At 49.0% G+C, this 14118-nt stretch overlaps 1 protein-coding gene across 3 annotated transcripts in view; it reads right to left on the bottom strand.

Annotated features, from left to right (window-relative positions):
- The window catches only part of mafa (MAF bZIP transcription factor a), a 540876-nt gene that overhangs the window by 153156 nt on the left and 373602 nt on the right, over positions 1–14118 (bottom strand). The window lies entirely within an intron of this gene.

Here is a 14118-nt window from a genome sequence, read left to right as displayed (position 1 = left end):
AAGGAGTTCAGAAGGGTGGAGCTCAGTTTACAATCCTTCACATAATCCAGTAGCAAGATAGCACTTAACATAAATGCACTTCAAACTGAGAAATTAGGGAAATTGTAATTTTTAAAGTTAAAGTTTATTTATTACCCACAAGTCGGCTTACTTTAACACTGCAATGAAGTTACTGTGAAATTCCCCTAGTCGCCGTAGTCCGGTGCCTGTTCGGGTCAATGCACCTAACCAACACGTCTTTCGGACTGTTGGAGGAAACCTACACAGACACGGGGAGAATGTGCAAACTCCGTACAGACAGTGACCCAAGCCGGGAATTAAACTCGGGTCCCTGGCGCTGTGAGGCAGCAGTGCTAACCACTGTGCCACCTGCCACCCCATTTTCTTATTAGTAAATTAAAATTTGATTGCAGGAGTGGTTTGAGACTAATTCAGGTGCTCTAATTTGGACATATTTGGCATGGAAACCTTTATAGGGCTACACGAAAAAGGTATGGGAGTCTGACTTATAAGAACCAGCACAGATGTAATGGACCAAATGACCCCCTTCTCTGCAATAAGATTCTATGATTCTACAAAATTCATTAGCTAACTCAACATAGACCAGAGATTGAATATAGGACAAAGGATTCTTTGTGACACTCAACAGAATTATCAGAATCCCACACCATTAACATCCTGAGGGTTATCATTGACCAGAATCTGAACTGTACAGAAATTGAACAGATGCATGTACACATTGACTACAATAGCATGTCAGGGGTTGTGAAATCTCACACCTGACTCCACAAAGCCTGTCCACCATCTACAAGGCAGGAACATGATGGAATATTCTCCACTTACCTGGGTGAGCGCATCTCCAAAATAACTCAAGAAACTCAACGCCACCTAGATTAAAACAACTTTCTTGACTGTCATCTAACCTTAAACAATCACTTTCTCCACCAATGGTGCACTGTGGTTGTACAGATGCACTGAGGCAGCTCACAAAAGTTTCTTTCACAGCACCTCCCAAACCCATGATCTCTATCATGAAAAAAACAAACATTTGCATTGATATATCACCCTTCATGACCGTTGAGTTTTCCAAACTGCTTCACAGCCAATGAAGCGCTTTTGAAGTCTAATAAACTTTACAATATTGGAAACTTGGTTGCCAATTTGTGCACAGCAAGCTCCCACAAAACAACACTTGATTATCTGTTCTGGTGACATTGAGTACAGCAAGGATAAATGGTGCACGGGCACCAGGGATAACTCCATTTCTTCAAGGCACCTGTAAATCATTTGAGAGAGCAGCTATGGCCTCACTCTAACTTTTCATTCTAGAAACAACACCTGTAACAGTGCAGCCCGCCACCGGAGTGTCAGCCTTGGTTTTTGCATTTAATGCCTACAATGTGGCTTGAACCCGCAAGCTTACGATTTAGAAGCAAGAGGGCTACCAACTGAGCCACAGCTTATACATGCAGTGATAAGCACAGACATCCAGGAACACCACCACCTGGAAGGTGCCCTTCATGTCACGCACCATTATGACTTGGAACATCGTTCCTTCATTGCCGCTGGGTCAAAATCCTGGAATTCCCTCCCTAACGGCACTGTGTGTGTGTGCTAAAACCACATGGATTGCAGTGGCTCGAGAAGATGGCTCACAACCACCTTCTCAAGGGAAGTTACTAAGGATGGGCAATAGATACTCCCCTTGCCCGCGATACCCAACCGCACTCAATAAACTTTGAACGGAACAAGAATTAGCCTAGTGGTTCGAATGTCAGAATGGATTCTTTTTCAACTGTTCAGCCCTACACTTGAAACACCTTGGTTAAACTTTGTGAATCTTCTCTCTCTGTATTTACAATCTGCTCAATTAATTTCTCTTTGGTCAATTCTTTTGCTAACTCCTCTGAGTCTCTCTTCCAGCTGTTTCCTACCCCTGTTTTATAAAGGGTCTTTGAAGGAGTTAACTTTAACCTTGTGATATCTATGATAATTTTTTTTGATTTGGTTTGATTTATTATTGTCACATGTATTAACGTACAGTGAAAAGTATTGTTTCTTGCGCGCTATACAGCCAAAGCATACCGTACATAGAGAAGGAAAGAGAGAGTGCAGAATGTAGTGTTACAGTCATAGCTAGGGTGTAAAGAAAGATCAACTTAATATAAAGCAGGTCCACTCAAAAGCCTGATGGCAGCAGAGAAGAAGCTGTTCTTGAGTTGTTTGGTACATGACCTCAGACTTTTGTATTTTTTCCCACGAGGGAAGAAGGTGGAAGGGAGAATGTCCAGGGTGCGTGGGATCCTTGGTTATGCTGACTACTTTTCCAAGGCAGTGGGAAATGTAGACAGAGTCAGTGGTTGGGAGGCTGGTTTGTGTGATGGACTGGGCTACGTTCACAATACATTTGGTATAATAATGTTATTGCATCTGGTATGGTGAATATCCATTAATGTCAAAATACATATTTTCCATACTTATATGTCCATATTTGGAGAAGATTGAACACAATCTTTCTGCATGATTATCTCTGGGTTGAATATCGAAGGGAGGAGCCAAATCATTCAATTCAAATACAAGCTGCTTGTGGGTTTAATGCATCTTTGATTTGAAGCATTTTTGAGTCAGAGACCTATTTTTAAGTTTCCTTTAACCTGGCCAAATATTGTAGAATTTTTCTTAACCTGTCTTGCTCCGAGTCCATCTAAAAGTCATCAGTAAGTGATGTGGCACGGTAGCACAGTGGTTAGCACTGCTGCTTCACAGTGCACAGGGCCCAGGTTTGATTCCCAGCTTGGGTCATTGTCTGTGTGGAGTTTGCATGTTCTCCCTGTGTCTGCATGGGGCTGATCCGGTTTCCTCCCACAGTCTGAAAGACGTGCTGGTTAGGTGCATTGACCTGAACAAGTGCTGGACTGTGGCCACTAGGGGAATTTCATAGTAACTTCATTACAGTGTTAATGTAAGCTTTACTTGTGACTAATAAATAAACTTTTAACTTTACTTTTAATTTGATCATTTAAACTCTGTGGACAGTCAGCATCTGAGGTTTATTTAATCTTCACTAACCTTGCACCCATATTGTAGTTGATTATGGCAGGACGTGTTTGCTATTTAATTCCAAACTGAGGTAGATCCAACGACAGCACAGAATAGCTAATAAATGAAGAAAACAGTGGGTAAAGTAAAACCATGGGAGGATTTTAGGCTAAAATAGCAACACAGGTGGAACTTGGTAAAGTCCTGTGAGGTGAGTGTTCACTATACAAGGGAGGGCAATTAGAAATAAGGAGGTCACCTACAGAAGTGACTTACCTCATATTAAGTTGATCTTTCTCTACATTCTAGCTATGACTGTAACACTACATTCTGCACCCTCTCCTTTCCTTCTCGATGAATGTTATGCTTTGTCAGTATAGCGCGCAAGAAACAATGCTTTTCACTGTATACTAATACATGTGACAACAATAAATCAAACCAAACCAAATCAAGTGTTCGGCTGCATTCAAACGTACAAAATTGATGGGCAGTAGAAGATTGGCTGGTCCCTCAAGCCTGCTCCACATCATGGTGGCTGAGCAGCCTCGCCAAGCATTCCTCCTTCCACCACCTCCCCCACCCCCGCCGACCCCTCTCCCCACTCCCGCACCCCCCACCCCCATAGCCATGTAACTTCCGTTGACAGTAATGACACTACCATTGACCCTTGGCTGAGTGGGAACTTTGCTCTGATGGGAACTTTGTAGTAACGGGTTTGCTATTGTGAAATGACGCTTTGAAGGCCAAATTCTATAGGAGACTGTCAGATGGAAACACTATTAATGGATATGTGAAATATCAGCTATGTATATGACCAATTCAAGCAGAGCTTTGGGGTTGAATGTGCAATGATTGGTGTGAGCAGGAGCTGTAGGTGCAGGGCTGTCAAGTTTGGCAGGCGGCTATATCTTGGCAGGCGAGTGTAGCTTTGGGGTTGTCAGCCTGCTGAGATAAAAAGAAACTTGTTTCATTCTTCCCTTCCCCCTTTCAATTTGCATCCACTTTTCAGGAATATTCAGTCATTAGATATTGGCTGGAGTTGAGGCTGCCAATACTAAAATCTGGTCCACAGGTGTTAAATCCTGACTGCAGTATTGATTCATGGAGCCCCTTTTGGACAGAGTACAGATTCGCAGTGACGTCTGTTTGACACCACATAAGGGAATCTGAATTGTCAATTTGCTGGTGGTGTTGAGTTGCGGCTACCAGATCCCATTGGCTGCTGTGGGAGAGTTCAAGCCCAGTCTATTTTACAGGCTGCTGTTACTCACATTACAGCCCTGGCCCATGGGACACAATCAAAGATCTCTCTCTCTCTCTACGTGTGTGTGTGTCTTGAAGCCAAGTATCACACATCACCTCAGACCGAGAAGCTCAATACTGAGTGAGGCTAAACATGCTAAAGTAACCTGACAGCAAGACTTATCTGACTGGGATGAAACACAGATTGTGTCCTTCATCTCCTACCACCCCCCCCCCCCTCCCTCACCGCCCCCCCCCCCCCACACACACACACCACATACACACACACATGTCACCCCAGCCCCCCACCACCTCCCCCCCTCCCCCGGTCTTCCCTGGTTGCGTAGGACATTTTCAGCAGTGTGTCACTGCAGAGAGTGCTCTGGGGTGGCACAGTGGCACAATGATTAGCACTGCTGTCTCACAGCTCCAGGGACCAGGGTTTAATTCTGGCCTCGGGTGACCAACTATGTGGAGTTTGCACATTCTCCCCGTGTCTGCGTGGGTTTCCTCTACGTGCTCCGGTTTCCTCCAAAGGTGTGCAGGTTAGGTGGATTGACCATGCTAAATTGCCCCTTAGTGTCCCAAGATGTGTAGGTTAGATGGATTAGCCAGGTGTGGGATTATAGGGGGAGGGTGTGGGAGAAGGCCTGGGTAAGATACTCTGTCAGCGAGTTGGTGCAGATTCGATGGGTCAAGTGCCCTCTTCTGCACTGTTGAGATACTATGGGCGGAATTTTACAGACTCGCTTGGCGAGACTGGAAATTCCCACCCGAGGTCAACGGAGATTTCCATTGTCCACCCCTCGTCCACTCCGATTCTGTGATGGGCAAGGTGGTAGAGTTTCGGCCTATGATTCTGTGCACAATCTCTTAAAGGATTAAATTACTGAAATATATGGCTAGCTTTTATTTTGCTTGATATTTTAAATCCTGGAAAATCCAGACATAATGCTAAAATATATATATTTTTTGTTTCACCCTTCGAGTGCTAGGGGCATCACCTTAATAGCATTTCTGGTGCATGATTTTGGTTTGGGGAGGATGGCAGAAGGAAACTGAGTAATAATGATTGTACTTAATGAGTGAGTGGAATGAGACAAAAAAAACCTTGCAGGGCAAAACCTTGTGAGTTTGATTATGATACAAAGCCAGGTGGGAATGTAAGATGTGCCTTAAGAGGCTACCAAGACATTTATACAGGTTAAGTGAATGGACAGCAAAGTGAAAGATGGAGTATAATGCGGAGAAGTACAATGACTTTGGTAGTAAGATTAGAAAAGCAGAAAATCCTTTGAAATGTTGATGTTCAGTTAGATTTGGGAGTACTCATAAATGGAAAATCAGAAGTTAGCATAACGGTACAACAAGCAATTAGGCAGTCAAATGGCATGTTGGCCTTTAATGCAAAAAGATTGGAGTTGGAGAATAATTCAGTCCTCCAACAACGCTACAGTACAATTGTGCCACCACACCTGAAGTACTGTTCGCAGTTTTAGTCTCCATGTCTAAAGAAGGATAGAGTCATAGACTCATAGGATCCTCCAGTGCAGAAGGAGGCCATTCAGCCCATCGGGTCTGCACTGACCACAATCCCACTCAGGCCCTATCTCCATACATTTACCCTAGCTCGTCTCCTTGACACTAAAGGGCAATTTAGCATGCCCAATCCACCTAACTCGCTCATCTTTGGACTGTGGGAGGAAACCGGAGCACCTGGAGGAAACCCACACAGACACGGGGGAGAATGTGTAAATTCCACATAGTCAGTGACCCGAGCCGGGAATTGAACCCGGGTCCCTGGCACTGTGAGGCAGCAGTGCTAACCGCTGTGACACCATGCCACCCATTGTGTTGCAGTGCCACCCATATAGCTGCGTTGGAAATGGCACAGCGAAGGTTCATTAGATTGGTCCCTAGAACGAGAGGTTGTCCTCCAATGAGAGGTTGAGTAAATTAACCCAACACTCTCTGGATTTTAGAAGAATGAGAAGTGATCTCACTGAAACAGGCAAGTTTCTGAAAAGAATATAAGCAAAATACTGCAGAAGCTGGAAATCTGAAATAAAAAACAGAAAATGCTGGAAAGACTCTGAAGGTCTGGCAGCATCAGTGGAAAGCGAAAAACAGAGTTAATGTTTCAAGACTCCGGGTCATACAGACTCGAAACATTAACTCTGTTTCTCACATTGAGAGAGTGTCCTGGATGGTGAATCTGGAACAAGGGCGTCACAGTCTCAGGATAAGGGATTGACTATTTAGGACTGAGATGAGGAACCCTTCACAAAATTCCTCAATTTTCTCCTGCCTACTGCTCAATAAGCTGTTGCTCGCTGCTAATGTTTTTTCCATGAATGCTTGAGCGGTAATCGTTCATCTAATTAAAAAAGGGATAAAGGGATATGTGGAACAAGTGGGGAGGTGGATTTGAGACCAGGCAGAGATCAGCCATGATTTGATTGAATGGCGGAGCAGGCTCGAAGGGCTGAATTTGCCTACTTCTGCTCCTAATTCCTATGTTCTTATGAGCTTCGAGTGGATATGCTGGTAACCTGTTCAACCAGAAAGGACACCACAACTGAGTTTGTTGCTTTTTAACAAAGGTCACCAGTAGACATAGGAAGCTAATGTCCTTAAGTCCAAGGGATGGCAAGGAGGTCTACAGCCCCTTCATCACTGCCCTGGGTGAATTTAATCTAACTCAGTACAGATTGAGTTTGGTAATTGCAAATCTATTGGCAGGATAGGCGCGCCACTATCAGTGTTCTTGCTCAGGCTTTGCTCTGCTCTGCTCTGCAGAGCTCTCGATCAGCTCTGCTGGTCGTGTCACATCATCCAGACACCTGACACAAGACCCCTGTGAAAAGCACTCCACTTGGACTTTCGACATGGCAGGAGGGCAGAGCAAATGATTCAAGGACACCCTCAAAGCCTCCTTGAAAGAGTGCAGCATCCCCACCGACACTTGGGAATCCCTGGCCCAAGATCAACTGAAGTGGAGGAAAAGCATTCGGGAAGGTACTGAACACCTTGAGTTTCATCGCAGAGAGCAAGTTGAAGCCAAGTGCCGACAGCGAAAGGAGCTTGTGGCAACCTGGGCACCCCACCCACCCGCCCCTCCAAACACCATCTGCCCCACCTGTGACAGAGACTGTAAATCTGTGCATTGGACTCCTCAGTTACCTGAGAATTCATTTATGGTGTGGAAGAAAATCATCCTCTCAATTGAGGTGTTTTTTTAACCCACCTTTAAAGTTCCGAGAACGGAATTCCTACAGTTCATCCCAGCGTTGGGAAACTTATTTTTGGCCTCACACCAAATGAAGATCCCCGCTTGCCAAACTTTGCACTGCTAATGGGAGCAGAGGATTCCGCCTCCAAAACATGGTGGAGGATAGCGAAAGAATTTTGACCATCTTTGGGCTGAGTGCAGTGTTTCAGTTCCTGACAATGATGGGACTTTGCAATCTTTAAGCTTTAGTAGCAGGTTATATTGGGTTACTGATCGCTATCACATATAGCTGTGCTGGGAGAGAGGCGTGCAACTTTATACCTTCACTCCTACTGTCAAATTCGGAGTGTTACTTTCACACCACTACAATACAGTATTAAAGGACTCTGCCTTTATGCAAAAATTAGTATAGAACCCAATAGATTTCAATTTTTTCCTTCTAGGCTGTCCAGAGACAGAAAACAAAAAAAAGAGGAAGGCAAGCATAATTTGTAAATTGCTAAAAAGCACCAGTATAAGAAACAAAAAAATGAGATTTTCTTGCGTTATGGAAAATTACAACAGGGAATCAGATCCTTCAGCCCATCCAGCCCATGTTGGTGTTTATCCTTCACACGGGCTTCCATCCTGATCCAATGTACCTGCCCTATTCCCATATTAATTAAAGAATGTTTGGAAAAGTCTGGAGTAGGTAAGATGGCTGACCCAAGGTAATAGCGGAGGGGTCATTCTGATCCAGCACAGAAGTAGGCTATTCGGCCCATTGTGACATGTCTGTTCTTGGGAAGAGCTATACAATTAGTTCTGTACTTCTGGTCTGCATAGCCCTGCAATCCCCCCCCCACCCACCCACCCAATTCAATTCCCTTTTGCTGTTGAATGTGCTTTTACCACCCTTTCAGGCAGTGCATTCCAGATCATCACAACTCTCTGCCTAAAACATCTCCTCACCCCCATGTCTCTTCTGGCTCTCTTGTCAATGACCTGAAATCTGAGTTCTCTGGTTACTGACTCTTCTGCCATCAGGACAAGTTTCACTTCATGTATTATGTCAAAGGATTATTTATTTATTAGTTTCACAAGTAGGCTTACATTCACACCGCAATGAAGTTATTGTGAAAATGCCCCAGTCGCCACACTCCGGCGCCTGTTCGGGTACACTGAGGGAGAATTTAGCATGGCCAGCGCACCTAACCAGCATGTCCTTTGGACTGTGGGAGGAAACCAAAGCACCCAGGGGAAACCCACGCAGACACAGGGAGAACATGCAGACCCCACACAGACAGTGACCCAAGTCCAGAACCGAACCCGGGTCCTTTGGCACTGTGAGGCAGCAGTGCTAACCACTGTGCCACCGTGATTAGATAGATTTGACTCACATTGACTGCCACTTGTGATAGATTAGGGGAAGGGATTGCACATAGGTAGCCTAGAAGGCCTCAGAATGAACAGAGCTGAGTTGCTTGAACTTGATGCAGCAAATGTTATGGGAGAAATAAACACAGAAAGTGCTGGGAAAACCCGCAGCATCTGTGGCGAGAGAACCAGAGATAACGCTTTGAGTCAAATGACTCTTCTTCAGAACAGGAGAATTCTTTGGGAGAATTATGCAAGGTTTTGTACCGGAGGGCAGGGTGTGTTAGAAATTGAAAAGCAAGTGGTGGTGACCAGAGAAGTGGCCTGTAGATCTTGAAGTTGCATCAGGTTTCCTACATTACACCAGTGACTAGACTTCAGAACTCTCTCAATTGCTGTAAAGCGCTTTTGGGGCTTTGCAACATTCCAAAAGGTGCTATATAAATGCAAGTCATACTTTCTCGGGTGAAACTCAGAAGACTGGCTGGGAAATGATTGGAAGTTTAAGCAGAAGCATGCCAAAGGCACAGAACAGATGCCGTCTGTTTGGAAATCTCTCTGTTCCTGGCTTTCTCTAAGTGAGGAAGCAGAGAAAACCTCACCAAGTTATATATAATTTATCTGCTAAAGATAAGACTCTGTATAGATGTAAGTTAGTTTTGATGACTGGGAAAAGCTGCCAAAGTGAAGTAAATCCATCGCCTTCACTTATATTGTGCACTCTGAAACAAATATATCAGACTGATGCTACTAGGTTTGCTAAGATTCTCCGACATGATTTTTAAAATTAATTCATGGGAGGTGGGGTGACGCTGACAAGGCAAGCATTGTTGCCCATCCTTAGTAATTGCCCTTAAGGAGGCGGTGGTGAGCTGCCTTCTTGAGCCACTGCAGTTCATGTGGTGAAGGTAAACCCACAGTGCTGTTAGGAAGGGAAATCCATGTTTTTAATCGAGGGACAGTGAAGGAATATCAATGTAGTTCCAAGTCAGGATGTTGTGTGATTTGGAGGAGACTTTCCAGGTGATGATGCTCCCAGATGTCTGCGAACCTTGCTCTTCTAGGTGGTACAAGTGCAAGTTTGGAAGGCACTAGTGATGGAGGCTTGGCAAGTTATTGCAGTGCATCTTCATAGATCATAGAATCATAGAAACCCTACAGTGCAGAAGGAGGCCATTTGGCCCATCGAGTCTGCACCGACCACAATCTTCTAGACAGTATGCACACTTGCCACTATATGTCAATGCTGGAGGGAATGGATGCCAATCACATGGGCTGTTTCTTGAGTGTTGTTGGACTGGCACTCAACCAGGCGACTGGGGAATATTCCTGCATATTCCTGACTTGTGCCTTGTAGATGGCGGTCAGGCTTTGAGGAGTCAGCAGGGGAGTTACTCCCTACAGAATTCCCAGCCTCAGACTTACTCTTGTGGTCATCGCACTGGGTCAACCTATCTATATTGAGGACAAACAATCAGCGCTGGAGAATTTTAGATGCATGTATGGATTGGCTGTGTGATATCATCCAATAATGTATGTGATGCACAACGGATGATTAAGAAGGAAGCATATAATTCTGAAACAGAATTGGCTTTCAACGCAAGTTCAAAATTCTGCAGAAAACCAACAAAGCAGGCAAGGAATGCCAACTTTTTTCCCACCAAAAGAAAAAATGCTGGAAAATCTCAGCAGGTCTGACAGCATCTGGAAGGAGAGAAAAGAGCTGATGTTGTGAATCCAGATGACCCATTGTCAACGCTTTTATCCATGCAAACTTTTTTTGTTGCAGTTCGCTTCAGATTGTTAACAGTTTCAGCACTGGGCTATTTCCTATCTGAGAAATCTATTGTTTGAAGTCATTTAGGAACTTCTCAACTGAACGTGTGAACACACTTAGGATTGTTGGGTGCTCTAGCTCCCTATTAGAGAGAAGTGATGGTGGTGAGTTCATCAAAGATGGCAATACAGCAAAAAGTGCGACAACTTCATAAAGAGCAGACAAGAAAGGAAAGCCTTCCACAATCTTACAGTACCCCAAAGTGCTTCATAGCCAATGAAGTATTTGTGAAATGCAGTCTGTGTGGTTGGCAGCAAATCTAAGACCGCACAAACAACAATGAGTTAAATTACTGGATAATCCGTTTTTTTAGTGACCTTGGTTCAAGAAAATATAACGGCCAGGACAGAGAGAATGGAATGTTCTTTCAAAGAGTGCCATGTAATCTTTTACGTGCAATTAAGAGGGCACATTTGGTTCCATGGCTCATCCAAAAGATGAGACGTCTGACAGTGCAGCACTCCCTCAGCACTCAGCACTCCCTCAGCACTCCCTCAGCACTCCCTCAACACTCCCTCAACACTCCCTCAACACTCCCTCAACACTCCCTCAACACTCCCTCAACACTCCCTCAGCACTCCCTCAGCACTCCCTCAGCACTCCCTCAGCACTCCCTCAGCGCTCCCTCAGCGCTCCCTCAGCGCTCCCTCAGCACTCCCTCAGCACTCCCTCAGCGCTCCCTCAGCACTCAGCACTCCCTCAGCGCTCCCTCAGCACTCCCTCAGCACTCCCTCAGCACTCCCTCAGCACTCCCTCAGCACTCCCTCAGCACTCCCTCAGCGCTCAGCGCTCCCTCAGTACTCAGCGCTCCCTCAGCGCTCCCTCAGCGCTCCCTCAGCGCTCCCTCAGCGCTCCCTCAGCGCTCCCTCAGCGCTCCCTCAGCACTCCCTCAGCACTCCCTCAGCGCTCCCTCAGCACTCCCTCAGCACTCAGCGCTCCCTCAGTACTCAGCGCTCCCTCAGCGCTCCCTCAGCGCTCCCTCAGCGCTCCCTCAGCGCTCCCTCAGCGCTCCCTCAGCGCTCCCTCAGCGCTCCCTCAGCACTCCCTCAGCACTCCCTCAGCACTCCCTCAGCACTCCCTCAGCACTCCCTCAGCACTCAGCGCTCCCTCAGTACTCAGCGCTCCCTCAGTACTCAGCGCTCCCTCAACAATCAGCGCTCCCTCAGCGCTCCCTCAGCGCTCCCTCAGCGCTCCCTCAGCGCTCCCTCAGCGCTCCCTCAGCGCTCCCTCAGCACTCAGCACTCCCTCAGCACTCAGCGCTCCCTCAACACTCCCTCAGCGCTCCCTCAGCGCTCCCTCAGCGCTCCCTCAGCGCTCCCTCAGCGCTCCCTCAGCGCTCCCTCAGCGCTCCCTCAGCACTCCCTCAGCACTCCCTCAGTACTCAGCGCTCCCTCAGCACTCAGCGCTCCCTCAGCACTCAGCGCTCCCTCAGCACTCAGCGCTCCCTCAGCACTCAGCGCTCCCTCAGCACTCAGCGCTCCCTCAGCACTCAGCGCTCCCTCAGCACTCAGCGCTCCCTCAGCACTCAGCGCTCCCTCAGCACTCAGCGCTCCCTCAGCACTCAGCGCTCCCTCAGCACTCAGCGCTCCCTCAGCACTCAGCGCTCCCTCAGCACTCAGCGCTCCCTCAGCACTCAGCGCTCCCTCAGCACTCAGCGCTCCCTCAGCACTCAGCGCTCCCTCAGCACTCAGCGCTCCCTCAGCACTCAGCGCTCCCTCAGCACTCAGCGCTCCCTCAGCACTCAGCGCTCCCTCAGCACTCAGCGCTCCCTCAGCACTCAGCGCTCCCTCAGCACTCAGCGCTCCCTCAGCACTCAGCGCTCCCTCAGCACTCAGCGCTCCCTCAGCACTCAGCGCTCCCTCAGCACTCAGCGCTCCCTCAACACTCAGCGCTCCCTCAACACTCAGCGCTCCCTCAACACTCAGCGCTCCCTCAACACTCAGCGCTCCCTCAACACTCAGCGCTCCCTCAACACTCAGCGCTCCCTCAACACTCAGCGCTCCCTCAACACTCAGCGCTCCCTCAACACTCAGCGCTCCCTCAACACTCAGCGCTCCCTCAGTACTCAGCGCTCCCTCAGCGCTCCCTCAGCACTCCCTCAGCGCTCCCTCAGCGCTCCCTCAGCGCTCCCTCAGCGCTCCCTCAGCGCTCCCTCAGCGCTCCCTCAGCGCTCCCTCAGCGCTCCCTCAGCACTCCCTCAGCACTCCCTCAGCACTCCCTCAGCACTCCCTCAGCACTCCCTCAGCACTCAGCGCTCCCTCAGTACTCAGCGCTCCCTCAACAATCAGCGCTCCCTCAACAATCAGCGCTCCCTCAGCGCTCCCTCAGCGCTCCCTCAGCGCTCCCTCAGCGCTCCCTCAGCGCTCCCTCAGCGCTCCCTCAGCGCTCCCTCAGCGCTCCCTCAGCGCTCCCTCAGCACTCCCTCAGCACTCAGCGCTCCCTCAACACTCAGCGCTCCCTCAGTACTCAGCGCTCCCTCAGCGCTCCCTCAGCGCTCCCTCAGCGCTCCCTCAGCGCTCCCTCAGCGCTCCCTCAGCGCTCCCTCAGCGCTCTCTCAGCACTCCCTCAGCACTCCCTCAACACTCAGCGCTCCCTCAACACTCAGCGCTCCCTCAGTACTCAGCGCTCCCTCAGCGCTCCCTCAGCGCTCCCTCAGCGCTCCCTCAGCGCTCCCTCAGCGCTCCCTCAGCGCTCCCTCAGCGCTCCCTCAGCACTCCCTCAGCACTCCCTCAGCACTCCCTCAGCACTCCCTCAGCACTCAGCGCTCCCTCAGTACTCAGCGCTCCCTCAGTACTCAGCGCTCCCTCAACAATCAGCGCTCCCTCAGCGCTCCCTCAGCGCTCCCTCAGCGCTCCCTCAGCGCTCCCTCAGCGCTCCCTCAGCGCTCCCTCAGCGCTCCCTCAGCGCTCCCTCAGCACTCCCTCAGCACTCAGCGCTCCCTCAGCACTCAGCGCTCCCTCAACACTCCCTCAGCGCTCCCTCAGCACTCCCTCAGCGCTCCCTCAGCACTCCCTCAGCGCTCCCTCAGCACTCCCTCAGCGCTCCCTCAGCACTCCCTCAGCACTCCCTCAGTACTCAGCGCTCCCTCAGCACTCAGCGCTCCCTCAGCACTCAGCGCTCCCTCAGCACTCAGCGCTCCCTCAACACTCAGCGCTCCCTCAGCACTCAGCGCTCCCTCAGCACTCAGCGCTCCCTCAGCACTCAGCGCTCCCTCAGCACTCAGCGCTCCCTCAGCACTCAGCGCTCCCTCAGCACTCAGCGCTCCCTCAGCACTCAGCGCTCCCTCAGCACTCAGCGCTCCCTCAGCACTCAGCGCTCCCTCAGCACTCAGCGCTCCCTCAGCACTCAGCGCTCCCTCAGCACTCAGCGCTCCCTCAGCACTCAGCGCTCCCTCAGCACTCAGCGCTCCCTC

This window comes from Mustelus asterias, chromosome 4, assembly GCF_964213995.1.
Source record: "Mustelus asterias chromosome 4, sMusAst1.hap1.1, whole genome shotgun sequence".
Lineage (NCBI taxonomy): Eukaryota > Metazoa > Chordata > Chondrichthyes > Carcharhiniformes > Triakidae > Mustelus > Mustelus asterias.
This window is presented reverse-complemented; position numbering and strand designations above follow the sequence as displayed.